The following is an 18,147-nucleotide window of genomic DNA, read 5'->3' on the forward strand; positions in this document are numbered from 1 at the left end:
CACTCACTCCCTTTCAGGAACAACACTCCACGCACCAAATATACAGGCTTTCGTCCTCGCTCTCTCCTTCCTCATCGTGGGAATGAGACTGTAGGTCAGACATGGAGAGGACGGACGGGGAGGGAGGGGGGAGAGAGAGAGAGAGAGAGAGAGAGAGACAGAGAGCGAGGTGTTGGGAGAAGGGCCCTGCCACTGTCTGACAGGGTTTAACATAGTGAAGGATTGCCCGTCTGAGCTGTGACATCTGTAGCCACTACCAATGGGGCGGTGTAATTAAGAGGAATCAGCGATTTTTAATTCTATACGCTACATAATAACACCCCCCCCCCCCCACCCTACCTCGCTCGCTCCAAGTAATGCATAATTTAAGGAAAAAAGGGGGCCGTATAGGACACTTTTTCACTTTGTGTTTAAATTTAGCCAGTGTCGTTGTCCGGCAGTGATTAATAGTTTATCGCCCTGGACTATACATCTCCATGAAATATCTCTTTCCATCTGTCATTAAACTGCACATGGAAATTGGTTATATTTCTAATCAGGTACTGCCTAGACACTTAAAAGAAGAAGAAATTAGAAAAGGAAATAGCCAGCGTGATGTACTCTTGTGCAGGTGTGCCCGTGACCCAGTATAGCACATAATTAGTGTAGTCGGTCTTATCTCCAGCGCTGTGCCTCTGAACATTGCTCACCCAAAAAATTACACAAAACCACCTTTTTTCTGTTCTTTTTTTGCACGATAATTGAATTGAGAGCTCATACAGGGCCACAATAAGCATCCTAAATGTGGTTTTAAACAAGTCATAGGTGTGTGTGGCAACTCCTAAGTGAGCTGTACTAATGCCACTGTAGCCTATGGAGGTGGGTTTGTGCTGGGGACAGGGTTGCCATATCTGCTTATTATAATCTCCCCGCAAGATTTTATTTGAAAATAGCCGATCTACAAGATTGGTAGATCTGCTATTTTCAAATATCTGACGTATATGTTAAAGTGCTCATGTGACCTATTGTCGCTTCTTTTGGGCTGGTTTTCCTAGACCTGGTTGCTTGTTTCTCTCACAGAATCTGGCAACACTGTCTGTGGATGGGGGGGGGGCACCATGAGTGCTTGACCAGGGAGCCAGAGACTGGCTTCCCTGTCAAATAAAGATTAGACGACCTTCATTTCACCATCTAATCCCTGTAAATCTCTTCTGGAGGAACTTGGGCAGAGCTTTTAACAGCACGCGTGGGGTGTGTGTGTGTGTTTGGGGGGTCCTACATCCTTATTTGTGAACGTATACACCTGGGTGGGTAGAGCGCAAGCTGTTGTCTCCACTGTAGCTGCGGTCACTCAACCTGTGTCACGGATCATTGTTATTGTGTCTATCACCTGATATACTAGGAAGACCTTTCATCCATGATAAGTCGTAGTTTCCACGATCATAATTTTTGGGTTGTATTTTTCCTTTATTATTTTGTTCTTATGAAGCTGTGCTCGTTAGCTGTCATGGCTACCTACCTAACTGCATTTTGAATTTAAAGCTGTTCATACGACATTAGTATTTTAGATTTTGCTAGTGGCTTTGTAGTACAGTTCCGTGCAATTTATCTTTTTCCATTTCCCCCACTGTGAGTTGTTGAAGTTAACATTCTTTTACTGAATTATTCATTTGTGTGTATTGAATTATTGAGAGAAGTTAATTTCTGATCAGATTAATATTAAAACCCCGTGAAATATTCATGGCCGATGTTGAAAACGATGAACTCGGAGAACTATTAATGTAATCATAAACAGACACAGTGAAAGGCAATGTGAAGTCAAATTGGCGCAGACCATTCCATTTGTCCCAGAAGTTTCACTCTAGTCTAGATGGTTCAATATGAAATATTGTAGTAGCCAACTGTTCGCTTGAATGCTCAGCTAATGTCATTGGCCAGTCCTGCCCTGGGGCTGAGAGTAGTGTCCCGGCTGGGGGTGAAGGTCAAACGCATTTGTCTGCGGGTGACCTTTGTCACTGACTCACTGAGTAAGCTGAACCGCAGCCAGGGAGAAAGTTCCAAAGATGTTATGGCTTTAATATTGCACAGCCAAGTCTTTAGTGTTAATCTATCCAATTGTACACTCCATTTGGTTACACTCTCAGAGTTAAAATTAACACCCTCAATGACTGGCAGAGCTCCGGAGTGACCATATGTAATAAAATCCTCGTCTAGGGGCCAGAGGCTGAGCTGGAATGAGGCAGGATGAGGCTGAACCATGTTTTTTTTTTCTGTCAAAAAATAAGGCCTTTTTTCCTGTTTTATTTAATTATTCCCTACTAGAGTTGACATGAAGTGAATCCAGTGAGCCTAGAGGAGGTTAAATCTGTTCTTTTGTCAGTTTTGATTAAACCCGTCTTTAGATTAGTTGTATTCAGCAAAGATTTGATATATTCTTAGCACCTCCTCGGTTTGTTATTACAATCGTCCCATTGTATTCATAAAATATGGAAATCAGGAGAAAATAAGCCATTATGGTCACCATAATGGTAAGCACCTTGAAAAATATGGCTAATTTAATTATGTTTTAAATGCTAATGCTAGCAAAGAGCATAATAAAGAAGGCATGAAAGTCTAGCTATTCACAATCTGATAGCCAGGGAGAGGCAAATTATTTCAAATATTTGATATTTAAATTATTTTCAAATGAACAGAGACATGAGCAGAGCAAAGGCGAGTGGTTTCCCCTGGTGATCCTTCAGGCGCCTTTGTTTCCTTGGTGTGACTCAAGCTCATTAATGTTCTAAGCATGTGAGAGAGAGAGAGACAGACCATACTCAACCCATAACACCGCCTTCCTCTCTCTCCATGCACACACACACACGCACGCACGTGTGATGCCTGCATACTGCACACACACACACACACACACACACACACACACACACACACACACACACACACACACACACACACACACACACACACACACACACACACACACACACACACACACACACACACAGTCAAAAAACACATGCATATTTTACATATACCTACTGTGCACAAACATGCATGCACTCGCGCATGCATACACACACACACACACACACACACACACACACACACACACACACACACACACACACACAGTCACACAGTCACACACACACACCAAATCCCTCAGCCTTTTCAAGTCTACCAGCTCTTTCAGAAAGCGATGGCCGCCGTGCTGTCCTGATTAAAATGACAATAGTCTAATTAACTCGACCTCGGTGTCAGTGCACTAAAACGACTGATGGCCTGACGGTTCCTGTTTGAAAACTCTTTGTCTCCTCTCCGTCCAAAAATAAGACGTTTTTCTTTTTTTTGCGTGTGCTCCAGCAAAGCGCCTCAACCCCATTTATCGAGATTTTCTAATGGCAATTATTTTTCACAAGCTAATTAAATCTAGTTTTTTTTTTTTTTTTTTTGTCCTTTGGAAATCCTTCTATGGAATCCTTGAGGAATTTGCCATGTGGGGTGCAGCATTACAAGGACCTTCCAGCAATGTTATTCATTCAGAATATATAGTATAATATACACACTGATTATGAAATGTTCTGTTTGCGCTCAGCTTCGTTTTATTTCAAGCGCGCACGATTATTCTCACTCGCCACTCCAGTGACCTCTGCCTCGGAGTGGGAGGACGGTCCAGTGGCCCTCTCTTGCCCTCTTGTCCTCCGTGGCCGGAGACAGATAAATAGTGTGCAGAGATGATGCCGGGCCCAAAGGAAAAGGACCCAGTATTTCATGCAGAAAATATCAACTAGATAGCATGCCTGCTTTCATGCTCTCTTGACAGTAAGTATTTGAAAGTGGGGACGTTTTGCTGCGCGTGGCCCTCGCAATCCTTTAACATCATTTGATGGGTTTGTCTAAAGGGAGAGAGAGAGCGGGAAGAAGAACAACACACACATTAAAAAAAAAACTTTAATGACTGAAGTAGAAACTGCTTTTTTTTGTTCTATTCTCCTTCTGCTGGTGATTAAGGTCTATAGGGAGATAATTACGCTTTAGTCTGGAGTTAATGAAACGAAAACGTCTCTTTTCTCCTGAAAAGGAAGGGCACATCTTTTGTGCTGCTATCTGCAGACATCTCCCACCCCTTGACAAGGCACACAGAGAATTGGTTTTGTTTTAAGGTTGGAACACCCCCTCCACCACCACCCACCTCCCCTCCCCCCGGCCTGTCGGTGTGCGACCGATATGAGGGATCTCTCGACCCAAGTCAACGAGGTTCACTATTTCTCAGCACTTAAGCCGCTGTGCATTCTTCCTGTTGTTGTGTGCGTGCAAAGGTAACCCAGGAACAGGGGGAAATTAAATAAAAAACATGGCAACAGGTCATCTGGGGATGTTGTGCTGTTTTGGAACCGAGGGGGGTCCTCTGGGTCCTCATTCCAATCAGTACATCATGTTGTACTGTTGCTTACAGCTCCTCCTTTACATGTGCCCCCGTTAACCGCCGGGAACGCAAACTAACATGTGTTCCACGATCTGCAAATGACCCCTTCGGTGTTCAACATGAAAAGGAGCGTGGCGATTTTTGAATTTATCACACGGCAAACACGGGAGCCATATGTATCGTCTTAACTTCGGGATTGCCCGTGGAGACGAGACGCCTCCTTTGAACACTACGGTGGGGTGGGTTTTGACCTTCTTTTTTTACTTTTTTTCAGCCGTTCATTGTCTGGTATGCTTGGAACGGCCGCAACACAGCACAAGTGGTGACCAGAAAGCACATATTAAACTGTCCTTGTGGAAGTTCACATCTGGTGCATGGAGCTGTGTGTGTGTGTGTGTTGTAGGAGACACACACACAAACACACACACACACACACACACACACACACACACACACACACACACACACACACACACACACACACACACACACACACACACACACACACACACACACACACACACACACACACACACACACACACACACCACCTCCCCAACAGAACTCTCACATTTCATCATCTGCTCTCCAGCGCCATGGCGCTCCGGCATAAGTTGGCCGTTCTGGATCCATCTGTTGTTATTATTTTCCACTGATAATTGGCTTGAACAATGGAATGCCTGCCCCCCCCCCCCCCCCTGTCTTTGAAACTCTACACCCTGTTTATATTCCAGAGGTCTCATTTCTGCTCTGCCCTCTCACTCTCTTTCACTCTCCTTTCTCTCCCTATCGCTCTCTCTCTCTCTCTCTCCCTCGTCTCATACCTCCCCTTCCCTCCCTTCTAATACCTCCCTCCCTCTCCTTACCTCTCCTTACTACCTCCCGTCACCCAGTGCCTGCCCTCCTCCTCTTTCACAAGATCCTCCCTCCCTTCTCTCTCTCTGTCTCTCTGTCTCTCTGTCTCTCTCTCTGTCTCTCTCTCTCTCTGCTCTGTTTGAGAGGGGCTCACATGAAAATGACATCTTTGACTGGCCACATCAGTATGTGTCACTCAGCATCTAAAAGCCAGCACGCCAGAGTCGCCCCCCCCCCCCCCCCCCCCCCCCCCCCCCCCCCTCCCCTCTCTCTTTTCTTTCATTGGGAGAGAAGCTCGGCTCAGCTCCCGTTCTCCTCGGTTCACTACGGGTTTTTTAAGCCATGACACTCTCTGACAGATCCAGGCAGGCAGGCAGGCGTTCTCCAGGAGTCTCTTCACACTACCGCGAGATTCTGCATTCATATCCCGAAAGAGGGAGATAGAGAGAGAGAGAGACGGAGAGAGAGAATGAGTGAGCGGAAGGAAGAGGGTGGGAGGCAGAGAGGGATGGAGATGGGATGGGAGGGAGCGAGCGAGGGAAGGAAGGAAGTAGAGAAGTGGGTGAGACACAGAGGGTCTTTAGAAAGTAAGATGTGGACAATGGATGCCGGTCCAAGTCACTTTTTTCCTGCCTATTGAAATTGGGCTTTTATTTATTTGAATCCCCCCCCACCCCCGTACTAGGAGGTGTCTCTAGGAAGGAACACTCATGGAGATGAATGAAAGGTGCATTGTAGGTTTTTTTTTGTTCCACTGGACATAATTTAATGAAGAATCCCCACCAAAAATGACCCAGTTTAATTAATTAAATTAGATATTGGAAATTTTAATTAGAGTTGAAGGCTGTAATTATTGGGTATCTTGGTAAAAAAAAAGAAAAAAACAGAATTCCATGCCATGCGTACTATGCCACTTAGTTCATTTTTAATTTAAAGAAGCAGATAGTCGTTTTGTTGAATTTTACAGATTGTATTAGTAGTCAGAGGAATGCTGTAAATGAGATGAAAATACAAGGTGTGAATTTGTGCATCCATCGAGCGAAGAATGCTCGTTTTGTACCTAATGAGATGGAAAGATGAAAATTGTACGAGGTGGAAGGGCGATACGAGTGTCTTACTTATTTCTAAAGTAGGCATGCTAGGTGGGGCTCACAACGCAATTTTCCCAACTTTCATAATGCTCTTTAATAATGCCCCGCTGGAGTATTATTCTCTACGTTCTCTTCTCTCCGCTTCGTGTGACCGCGTTGATGTCCATTCGTTCTGCCTGCCCTTTTCTAATTAAAAGAGGCCGGGACAGGTAGGGCTCTCAGCGGGCGTGTGACGCTCTGTACCAGTTCTTCATTTGCTGAGTGTTTGTGTTTATGTAAAGGGGCCCTTCTTCCTGCATATTTAATCTAGAGCAAGGCACCGGCTTTTGTTGTGTTTAGACCACATACCTTCCAGACAGTCCTCTACACTGGAGCCCTGGACTCCAGTTCACTCAACGCAGACTCTTGCTCACACTCACACTCAACTACCAAACTACTTCTAATGCTACTACTACTACTACTTCTACTACTACTACTACAGCTCCTGTACCTTCTGGTGTCACTGGCACACATTTTCTCCTCTTGCCTTCAGAAGTGGACCAAAAAAAAGAGAAAAGAAACAAACACTTTATCTGTGGAGGGAATGTGCATGAATGTGAGGGACCGAGTTTCATGATAGTGATGAAAGTCTGTTTCACTGTTCATGGGTAAGTCTTTAAAGGTTTTATTGCTCTCTCTCTCTCTCTCTCTAGCACTCTCACTCTCTCTCTCTCTCTCTCTCTCTCTCTCTCTCTCTCTCTCTCTCTCTCTCCTCCTACCTTTTATGGGATGGTACTGTGTGTGTGTTTGTGCATGCACTGTACTGTAGGTGAGTGTAATGTATTGTGGCTGGATAGAGGTGTATTTCTTTGTCAAATGAGACTGATTACTGAATGTCTGTCATGTTGATGAAACACTTAACGGCGGGGTTTGTCACTTTGGCGGAACATTAAAAACTCTTTTAGTAGGCGTGTCACCTCATGAGTCCATGAGCACGCAACCAAAGCCTTCGGACCGCCCTGGGAATTGTCCAGTCACTCGCACACATTCCAGTTTGAAAAAATCCTACTCTATCTCAAGCCATGTTCAGATATGGATACCGTTACATTTTTCGGGAAACTAATTAACATAAGTTGGCGGCATAGGCAGTAGGAGAGGCGTTCTCACGTGTTGCTGAGAATGATCAATATAGCAGACGACTGTAACTTAATCCCTTGAAATAAAAAAGAGGAGGACGAATGGTCTGCTGAGGAAACAGCTATGAAAGCTATGCATTTACAGGCAGAATAATAATGTCCTATGTCATGATCATCATTTATTATCTCAGGGATGCGGGGTGAACAGAGGTGGACGTGCTGCTTTTCCTGCAGCCTAAAATGTCCTCATGTCCACTCGCTCATTTTTTTTGTATTGTGAATTGTTGTCAAGTATCAATTCAATACAAGTACGGTACACATGATTGTGATCAAACATTTCACAATAATAAAAAATATGTTATTTTCCTTTTGACGTACAACTAACAAGAGCAGTGGTTCTCAAACTTTTTCAAGTCAAGGACCCCCAGTTTGGTCTGTGTTTGGCCGCGGACCCCCATCTGAAACATTTTGTTCCAGGGCACCCAGAAGCAAAGATTTGTGTTAAAAGAAATCACAAATGTTCCAAGATTCTACAAGCTCATAGCGCGGCAGTATGAGCTTGTAGATCTGCTATTTTTGAATAGACAAAGTATAACATGGTTAGTGGTTAAAATAATTGTGACACTATATTAACACATTTAGCTGGGGACCCCCTGGTAGCCCCCCAAGGACCCCTTGGGGTCCCCGGACCCCACTTTAAGAACCAATGAACTAGAGTACTTGCCAGGGAATCGGAAAGGTTCCTGGTTCTATCCCTACTACTCCTGGCTTGATCTCAAAAGTATATCCTTGAGCAAGACACCCAACCCCTATTTGTACCTGTCCCGACGAGCTTGTTGGTGTCTTGCCCATGGGGTCAGTGTGTGAAGAGGTGAATGTAACACATGGGGGAAAAGACCGTATAATCAAAATCATTCATGTTACTCTACCAGGTCACCTGTCTCCACTGCTTACACGACGTAGAAATGAGATGTTCAGTGGGGTTTTCAGAACACAGTGTGAATGAATGGAGCAATAGAAAGACAGGGCGTCTGAATGAGGGAGGGAGAGTACAGACTCCCAGAGGTAGCAGATGTTGTTGGTTGACTGTAACATGAACTAATAACAAAGGTATGCGAGCAATAAGGTGAAACTGCTCTAATAATGTGAAATGTCACTTTAACCCATTCAAACCCGGGAACGCTGTTTGTGAGCTTGGAAATCATATTTTGAGATGGGGGGTCCACGGCCAAATATATATAATTGTTGACATGAAAAAGTTGGAGTACCACTGATATAGCAACCAAACAACAAAAAATGGATTTGACCACAGACCCCCATCTCAAAATATTTTGTTCCAGTGAACCCCAGAAACAAAGATTTGAGTGTAAATGTTTGCTCTAAAAGAATATTGAAATATTTGCAAAAATCTTCAAGAATTTTGGCACTGTGGCACCGAGTGCAGCGCTATGAGCTTATAGATCTGCTATTCTTGAGTAGCCAAAGAAATCTAAAATGACACAGATGCGTTCCCGGACTGAATGGGTTAAGAGCAGCCCAGCTGTTTGCTAGTATTCACACAGAGGAGACTGGCATTGTGTGTGTGTGTGTGTGTGGGCATGTAGGCACTGCGGTGATAGTAAGTGGTAACCCCCGCTGTGATGGCACGATGGTTTCACTTCCTCGTCTCACTCGTTCTCGCTCTTCATCCGGGGAAATGGAATCTGCCGCTTATTGATATTAATAGCGCACAGGATCTGTGGTGGGAGAGAGAGAGGCAGGGGCATAGCAGGGACCTGGGAGACGGTGGAAACCCGATATGGCCGGGGCAGAAATTGACAGTCCTCCTACTCAACAGGGCGGAAAGGAATTGGCCCGTAAAAATAGGATTGCATAATGCACGCCGTACTGTACGTACGCTAGCCCTTTGTGTGCGGTGGTGCATGTGCGACGGGGCACTGAACGGCGTCTCTGTGTGGCCGCCATGGATCCAGTTTCACGTGTCGTTCAAAGTGAGACTTTGTGCCACCGTAGTGTGTGTGCCACATTGTCTGAGTGTGTCTCCTTTGCCGTCTCCGTCCCATCTGTAAGTCATCAGAGGAGGATGAGAGCAAAAGTACATGCAAAGTTAAGTTTTCTAATTATTTGCTCAGCCGATCAATAGATTAGGATCTCGGTAGACAGCGAACGGTGTGATTTGGGGGGTGAGGGGGGTGTGTGCCTGTATTCAAAGATCTCTGTTAACATTTAAATAGTGTAAAGAAATGCAGCGCCTTGTTTGTTTTGGGTTTGGAGTGAAATTCCACTTCCTTGGTATTAAGGTTGCAAAGCTCCCTGTGTGCTGCTGCTCTGTGTACTTTGTTCTTAGCTCAGCAAAACGTGAGGGCAGGTCCAAAGAATCTGGTGGTGGTGGTGGGGGGATCAGACAGGCCTGACATTCACCAGACTGCACTGTTGCCTTTTCAGCCTAGAAAAAAAAAAATACGAAGAGGGGAGAGAGGGGAGAGAAAAAAAAAGTCCCCTGAAAAGGGCCTGGTTGGAGCAAAGTAAAGTTTAATTGGTGGGTTTGGAGCCTGTTTTCGTGTCAGAAAGTGCTGTTGTTTACAGTCTGTGTGGGTGTACAATATAATACCAGGATTCTGCCAATCGCATCAAGAAGAGAAAAATACGCTCCACTTGTGTCGCTGCTTTTTCCTTCAAAAGCCTTTTTTCCCTTTTTTACGAGACTCAGTTATGTTTTTCATTGAATAAGTCCGTCTTAATAAAAGTGTGAGAGAAACGAGGGAGAAAATAATGTGCAGTCAGCCCCTTTAGGAGATCACATGTACAGTAAGCAAGCAGCTGCGTTTGTTGAGAAAATGAGTCATGCTTTAGATTTTCCTGTGTTCCAGAGCACAGACAGTGACTTGGAAAATCTCCTGCACACACCCTAAAAACAAACACCAATGGCCCTGTATATAGATATCACTGAGTCTTCTACGCCCTCTTATTTATACTGCACTCTCTGTGCTGATCCTGGTAGCCATTTAGCTTTGAGAAGTACTGTTGTTTCGTGTGTTTTTTTTTTTTTTTTACTCTGTGACTGTGGCATGATACATTGATACAGTAGATTGATTCGGGTGCCATCACTGAGTGATCTAAGCTCCCCCGGACAAAGACCGAAAAGGACCAGGAGACGAGTCTGGCAGCATCATATTGACAGCCATCGAGTTGAGCATTAATTAATATGGTAATGATGTGTGAAAGTTCATTAACGAGCCGCCACAGAAGTAGCCACAGATATAGTATTAAGCATGCTTAGAGTAATTAATGGAAAAACTTTACTTAGTGGTAAATATTCATGGAACCCCTCGTTTTTTTTCTCCCTGCTTGGCATGAAGAGAGAGAGAGAGAGAGAGAGAGAGAGAGAGAGAGAGAGAGAGCGAGAGAGAGAGGAGAGCCTGTCCATTAGACGGGCTGAAGTGGCGTTCCGGAGTGGATGCAGGGCCTTTTGTTGGGATTGGGTGCATTTCAGTGGAGGGGTATTAATTCATATTTTGAACATGTGATCTTACAACAAAGCGACAGCCACTGATAACAAACTGGGGACTAGAGAGCATATTGTGGAGCACTGATGCCCCACCACACATGCATGCACACACACACACACACACACACACACACACACACACACACACACACACACACACACACACACACACACACACACACACACACACACACACACACACACACACACACACACACATATATACATACAATGAATGGGACTGGGTCCACTTCACTAGTTTGTGCACAGAATAAAATGAGTCTTTGTTCACATTCGAATATAACCCCGATATAGTTCATAGCCATGGCAAAGCAAAAAGAAAAAAAAAACCCTGATGATTCTCCATTCCCTCTGAAAATACAGTTTGCTTGTTTTTCCACAATTACTCAAATGGAGCCAACTCCATTTCCATACAGAATGGACATTCAATAGTTATGTACATAACTGGCATGCTTTTCCTACTTATACATCGTCTATGTTTTCACACATTGGGTTGCTTTTTTGTCTTTGGCTGCGTTTTGATTCCTTAAGGGGGATTTATGCTTAGTTGCGTGCCGGTGTCGTGCTGCAGATTTCCAAGCTCACAAACAGTCAAACTCATCGCAGAGCGACGGTGTTGGGAGTTTGTAAATCAGCTATTTCCGGTGTGTGACATAGTGCACACAACCAAGTATAAATCGGGCATTATCCCGGGTGTCTCACTGAGCGTGCACATAAGCCACCTAGGTGGGTAATTATCTCGCCCGGGAGTTCTTCTCTTGCCTAAAATCTCAGTGTGATGGGCTTCTCCCGACTGGGGCGAAGCAATGTGCGTTTGTTTATTCTCGTCTTGTGCTCTCTGCCCCCCCCGCTGATCTAAGTGGCAATATTACAGCCCTGTGAATTTAGAAATGGAGACAATTATCTCTTTAGGTATTACAATATGGCATTATGTTTCGGAGGAGAAAACAAGCACACAGCTGCCGCGAGGATTCTCTTGTTGCCTTCTTTTCAAGCCCCTCTACCTCCATACAAATTTCCATCATTACACAATGATAGAACATTTATCTAAATGGATGTTATGCATTGGGTAAACTCATTTAGCTCCCTGGGCCACTTTCAGGTGATGGGGATTAATGATGTTTAGTAGTATGCAACAGAAAATATCTGTCATTTGTCATCGCTTACTATTGATTTACGATGCCATTGATGATATGTTAATTGAAAGGTAATGAATCAGAATAATAGGGGACTTGTGTGGGAACGGTCCATTTTCGATGATAGTTCGACCCCCACGGCGGAGTTCAGAGTGAGTTGAATGTTGACTCGCGTTTTCAACGAGGGCATTTAACACATAATTAATGCTGAAACCGGGCAAGGCTCAGCCAGCGCATGTTTTTATCTATGCACAGCCTGCTTTAGATAAACACTTAAAATCTGCACAAACGCCTGGCCACAGTTTTGACTGCCAAATGTAAACGGCCCAAAAGAACAGCGAGCGAGTCTGGAGGGTGTGTGTGTGTGTGTGTGTGTGCGCGACTGCGTGTGGATTTTTTTCTCTTTCTTTCTTTCTTTCATATTTGGATATGCTTTAATGCTTTTATTCAAATGCACCTGAGATATTGGCCCATAGTCACTTCTCAGTTTACCATAAAAATAAGATTTTGTTGCATTTTTCTCCTCCCTTCATCATTCCTTGCCTGGGTTGAGTGCTCAGTTTGGAATGCTACATGCATGCTGAGCAGGGGGTGGAGAGGAGGGCGGGTGGCGTGTGTGGGCTACTCTAGGGGAGTTGCATGTGAGGACCAGGCGGAGGGGTATAGTCCACCACCAGGTGGGGCCATCTGTGACTCCTGCTCTCATGAAAAGCAAGGCATCCCATATCTGCAGGGAGGGAATATAAAACAAAAGTTTTTGTCTTGCAAATAAACTGTCACACACGCACATCAGACGGCTCCATTGTTCGTTGGTTATTGTGTGTGTGTTGTTTTTATCGTCTATCATGAGCGTAGTACTACTTATCAGGCAGATGGAAATGTCTCGGACGTGGCTGACAGTGACCAGAGGAGTAGGCTACAGTAGGAAGGGTGAGCAGAGGGCCACTTTTTCTCTTGTCATCCTGGGCCACCGACGGTGCCTTGGAGAGAGGAAAACACACTGGCTTTGTGTACAAACCGTGTAGAAACAGGGAAAAACAACAGCATCGATGTCCTGCTGATGATATCCCACAACACGTATGATACTGTGTGTATTGCTATCATCAATTCTGGTCAATAGCTGCAGCAAGCAGTGGGCGGACTGGTTCGGGCAGTCTTCCTAATAATACATTGATTTAGTTTGTTTTGCTCTCTATCTGAATTGCGTTGTTGTGAGTGCAGATGACAGGTGTTGTTTATTTTCTTTCTTGTGGTCTGTGGTGGTAATTATTTCATACAACTAGAACTAATTCTCTGTCTTGTGTCCGTAGGGCAAGGAGGCTGCAGTTACACGGCTGGAACTGAAGATTGCTTTAAATAAGCAAGCCCTTGTGGAAGGTAAACACATAATCATTCACCAGACTGCAGTCCGTGCATTGAGGGAGAACGCTGTATTGAATTGGCTTAATAATTAACTGAAAGCTGTGCGGGTTGCCTTGTTTGTTTTTTTGTGTTCTTTTTTTTTTTTTTTGCGAGAAGGAGAGAAAAGCACTACAGGTGCACTCTGTGAACCGGTGGAATAGAGGCTCATTTGAGAGAGGCATGGTGAGTACTTCATCAAGGGATCATTTGCCCACAGGTTAAAAGGACTTATATTGTTTTGCTTTGGGGAATTGTCGCTGTGGTTAGTTAGATCACCCATTGTTGTTGCCTTTTTATGTTTCTTTAACTCTGTGTTACGATAATTACTATAAGGAAACGAGAACTTGAACACGGGTGACTGCTACTATTCAAAGATAATCCTGAACAGAAGTCCTGTGTCGTGTCCAGTCTGATAGTCCAGTGTCGTGTAGTTTGACGTATAGTAGTATAGTAGTTTGAGTATGTCATCTGTATCGTGAAAGCAAAGAAAAGAGCTGAAATATGGTAATATTCCATGACTTTCATGTCATTTTCAGGATTCAATCAATCTCTCTATCAGTGGTAGTGTAGCACGGCTGCTTTAGTGGATGGCTTGCGTTCGCCACTCACACCCCTTTACCCCTATCTCAGAAAGTTTAGGGGCCCCAGGATGTGAGCTGCCATTGGGATGGGTTTTGTGTGTGTGTGTGTGTGTGTCAGGGGGGTGTTGACACATCAGGAGCCCAGGGCTCCAGAGGAGCGTCTGTGTTCTGTGTTCTGTCTCACACAGCCCATCAGACTGAGATGCTCTCTCTTTCTCTCTCTCTCTCTTTTTCTGTATGTGTCTGTTGATCTCTATCTCTATTTTACTTACTCTTACTTACCCCATATCCCCCCCTCCTCTCTCTCTCTCTCTCTCTCTCTCTCTCTCGCTTGCTCCCTCCCTCTCTTCTCTCCCTCTCTTCTCTCCCTCGCTCTCTCTTTTCCTCTTCACATTATCTTCCTATAGCATGTTGTGACTTGTAGGTTAGATAGACTATGCACATACTGTGGTAAATAAATGCTGTACAGTGGGGGCAGTAACGTTGCTATATGTTTGTGACCACAGTCAATCAACAAAGCTTGTTTGCGAAGGTCATAACTCTGTTCTGCTCCCTCTGTATGCGTTGAGCCCCAGAGAAGGACAAAATCAGCATTAACTGCCATCATTAAGTAATGGCTGCAGGATTTGAATGAGGCTCATGAGCATCTCTCGTCCGTCCAAGTGGGGAAGCTCTCATCATCCACAGCATGCTAAACAGCCTGTAATTCTCTCCTTTAATTCAGTAAATCACAGACACATTTGGAAAACAGAGGCTAGGAGGAAAAAATGCATGGAGAGGGGGAAAAAAATGAAAGAAGGGATGTCGATATTTATCTGGTGTGCATTCTCTGCATAGTCTTATAAAACAGGTCCATACCAGCAGGCCTGCAGCTGGCTGCTCCAGATGCGAGATCGGCCCTGGAATCTTCCAAATGATTGTGTAATTAATGTTAATGTGGCAAAATCAGCCTAATTATTGACACAACTTTCCAATGTGATTTTGATTGCATCACCAATGCAAAAAAAATCCCCTTGGCAGCTTATGGGATTAGTTTGCCTCAGTGTTTAAAGCCTTTCTAAAGTGCAATCGAGCTTAAAGCAGAAAATCTCCATTCCTGTGTGTCTCTATGAAAGACTAGAGAAAGAGAGAAAGACTGAATGTGTGATATGTTGCATGTGTAGAAACCTTTGTGTATTGGCTATATGTTTACTTATGCCTTTACTTGTTTAAGAATAAGGAATTAGTTGCTCAGAAAAGAGCTTGATTTAACTACACAGTCAAAATTGTTGTTAATTTAACTCAGAGAGTGTGCAAATGGAACCAAATTGACCCTTACAGGTCAGTTTGGTTTAATTTGTCAAATTAACACTCAGGATTTTGCAGTGTAAGGATGGCTTGTAGCCACATTGGAACAATTACCATCATATGACGAATTCTCACTGATAGGGGCTGTCTTGGATTAAGTGGGCCACATATTGTATGGGCCTGTTTCTTTCTAGTGGGCAGTTTCTTCAGACCTGATGATATTCAAGTTTACAGAGGAAAGGCCCTAGGTCTAGAGGAAGCTTCAGAAGCCCAAAATGTGTTTCTCTGTCTTGATAGCTTCTAAACACCCTCGACTCTCGAGCTGGACTTCATTTGAATTTCATGAGTCCATATAACGGAGGGAGGAACGAATCATGCAAACAGCGGTTGCATTGCTCGCTGTGCTGTAAACGAGGACGCCTCTGAAGATCACAGAGACGATTGCTTTGGTCTTAGCTGGTTGGAGTTATCTTTGTTTCTTTTTTTTTAATGGAAGTATTGAGAATAAACAAGTGAATCCATGAGTTGGACCCAAGGAAAGGTCACGTGTAGATTTATGCTGGGATGAACAAGGGCTTCTGTAATAGTTCCCTTGACTGCATTTATTGCTTACTTAAAAAAACTAATTTCTTTATATCAGCATCAAGCTGAAAATTGCCATGTATTAGTATTAGGCCTGGTAAGCTTCTAATTCTGTGGCATTTACAGCCGGCTGTGTTTCCATGCATTTATAACGCTTTGATTCTTAAGAGCTCCTTTAATCGCTTTTGCCTAGCTCGGAACATAATAAACAACTCGCTGTAGCGAAAGTGCCACATGGGGGAGATTGCTAGCAAGAAAGTTAAACGTTTCTGTCACAAGCAGTTTTGTTGGCGTGTTTTTCATGCACTATAAGTACCGTAATCTACTCTCTAAGCTTGGCCGCTGTAGTTAAAAACACTGACAGGCAAAATAGATGCAAGGCCTTTAAGAAAATGAAACATTAGCTTCAGCACGAGCGGAGAACAAGGTAGAAACGCTGTGATGCGGGTCTGATTATTTCTTCTCTCTCCTTTTTTCCTGTCGATTGAGATCACAGGAAGTGTCAGATCCTTCTAAACAGCATCACCTGGCCTTCAGTCTGCTTTCCGCTATCAGATAGCACTGCTCCTGTGGTAGTCTCAGACACTATCAAAAGGGGCTCTGGCAGATAGCATGGCTCTCTTTATTGTCTGTATAAACACGTTGCACAGGTAAATGTATGCCTGAACATAGCCAGTCAGAGAATAGAGCAGCATTCTTTTTTATTTTTTCTCTCTCGCTGTCTTGCATTTCCGGTGACTTTCATGTGAATTATCATCTGTGGTAAAGTAGACGGAATTGTACTGATAGTGTTATCGCAGATGTGTTATCTAGAAAGCTACTTAAAAATACCTTCTTTTGGTGGGGAGAGAGGGGGGAAAAAGATGTGTTTGGCAAGTTTCAATCTATTTTTCTATCAACGTCACGCAGACAGGTCTTCTGTTGCTCTGGAAGATATTGATGGATGTATAAACTGTGGTCCGTCTGAAAGAGTGAGCAGCTTTGATAACGTCAGGCTGCTAGCGGGGTGCAGACGGCCAACATGACAGTCTTTGTGCGAGATTGACTGAGGTGACGGAAAGTAAGCAAATTTCACCTGCAGATGACTTGTCTTTACAGCAAGATGAAAAGAAATCAAAAGTGAGAGAATGTGTCAAAGCGTTTTCTCTCTCTCTCTCTCTCTCTCTCTCTCTCTCTCTCTCTCTCATTTCTAGGTACTTTAACTTGGGCCTGCTTTCTCTGCCACAGAAAAAGGTGAAATGGCATTAATAATTTAGGTTGATTTTCAGTCTTTGACTACCCAGAGTATTTCTTTGGATAGGGGTCAACACACGATAAATGTTGTTGTTTTTTAAATAACCTAGTTAGTATATTAAAGGAATGCGTTCTATTTGTTCTCTCATGCACATAATGCATTAATATATTCTCATATGTTGTCAATGGTACACATTTGTATACCATTTTTTGTACTGACATATAAGAATGTGTGTATATATGATTTCGCCTCCAGTGTAAATAGCACAGAACTGTGACTATGTAAGGGAATAAAAAGAAAAAGGCCTACATTGAGTCTTGGTTCCTATTTGGATGTTTTTTTTACTTTGCTGCATTCACGTCATAGTCAATATTACTTTGGCAGTCTGTGGCTTTCTCCATTTATTTCAGAAAACAAATCCCTTTTAGGGACAGAGCACCTGGTGGAGCTACTTAATGGAATGGCTTGAGCCCTACGCAAATAAACAGCTTGCATTTTTTGGGGTGTGAGATTAAGAGTGGGTCTTGAAGCCTGATTTATATTTAGTTACACGCCGGTGTCTCGCACCGAAAATAGTCGATCTGCAAGCTCACAACAGGTCACACTGCGTTGCGTTGTGGGTCTTGTAGATCTGGGTCTTGGCTAGTTTGGTGTGCGATACTGGCGCACACGTATAAATATAAAGTATAAATCAGGCACGAGAAGGCGGCTGGCTGGAGAGCCGGAGAGAAGCGGGGAACAAACCCCAAACAAAGAATGCAAACACGTGGAGAGCGTGTAAGTGAAGTGGCTTTAATTGTCTGTGTCCTTTGAGTTGACCTTAGCCCTCTCATCGCGCATTTTGAAATGTCAGCGCTTACTGAACCTACAAACCAAGGCCAAACCAGCAGATTTAGCCTGTTTTATCAGATGGGAGCTGAGGGAAAGAACT

General features: G+C 43.9%; 1 protein-coding gene across 9 annotated transcripts in view; it reads left to right on the forward strand.

Annotated features, from left to right (window-relative positions):
- foxp1b (forkhead box P1b) overlaps positions 1-18,147 on the forward strand; it is a 183,801-nt gene that overhangs the window by 45,833 nt on the left and 119,821 nt on the right. For 7 of the 9 annotated variants that reach the window (XM_084061318.1, XM_084061317.1, XM_084061321.1 and 4 more), the window contains exon 4: positions 13,442-13,508. The exons of 1 other annotated variant lie outside the window; for it this stretch is intronic. The gene's annotated coding sequence lies outside the window, so the exon portion shown is untranslated. Of the gene's footprint in view, positions 1-10,651; positions 10,675-13,441; positions 13,509-18,147 lie in introns of those variants that run through there. One more of the 9 variants, XM_084061315.1, reaches the window with a different exon arrangement.

Source organism: Gymnoscopelus microlampas (assembly GCF_963454915.1).
Source record: "Gymnoscopelus microlampas genome assembly, chromosome: 7".
In the NCBI taxonomy this organism is placed as follows: Eukaryota; Metazoa; Chordata; class Actinopteri; order Myctophiformes; family Myctophidae; genus Gymnoscopelus; species Gymnoscopelus microlampas.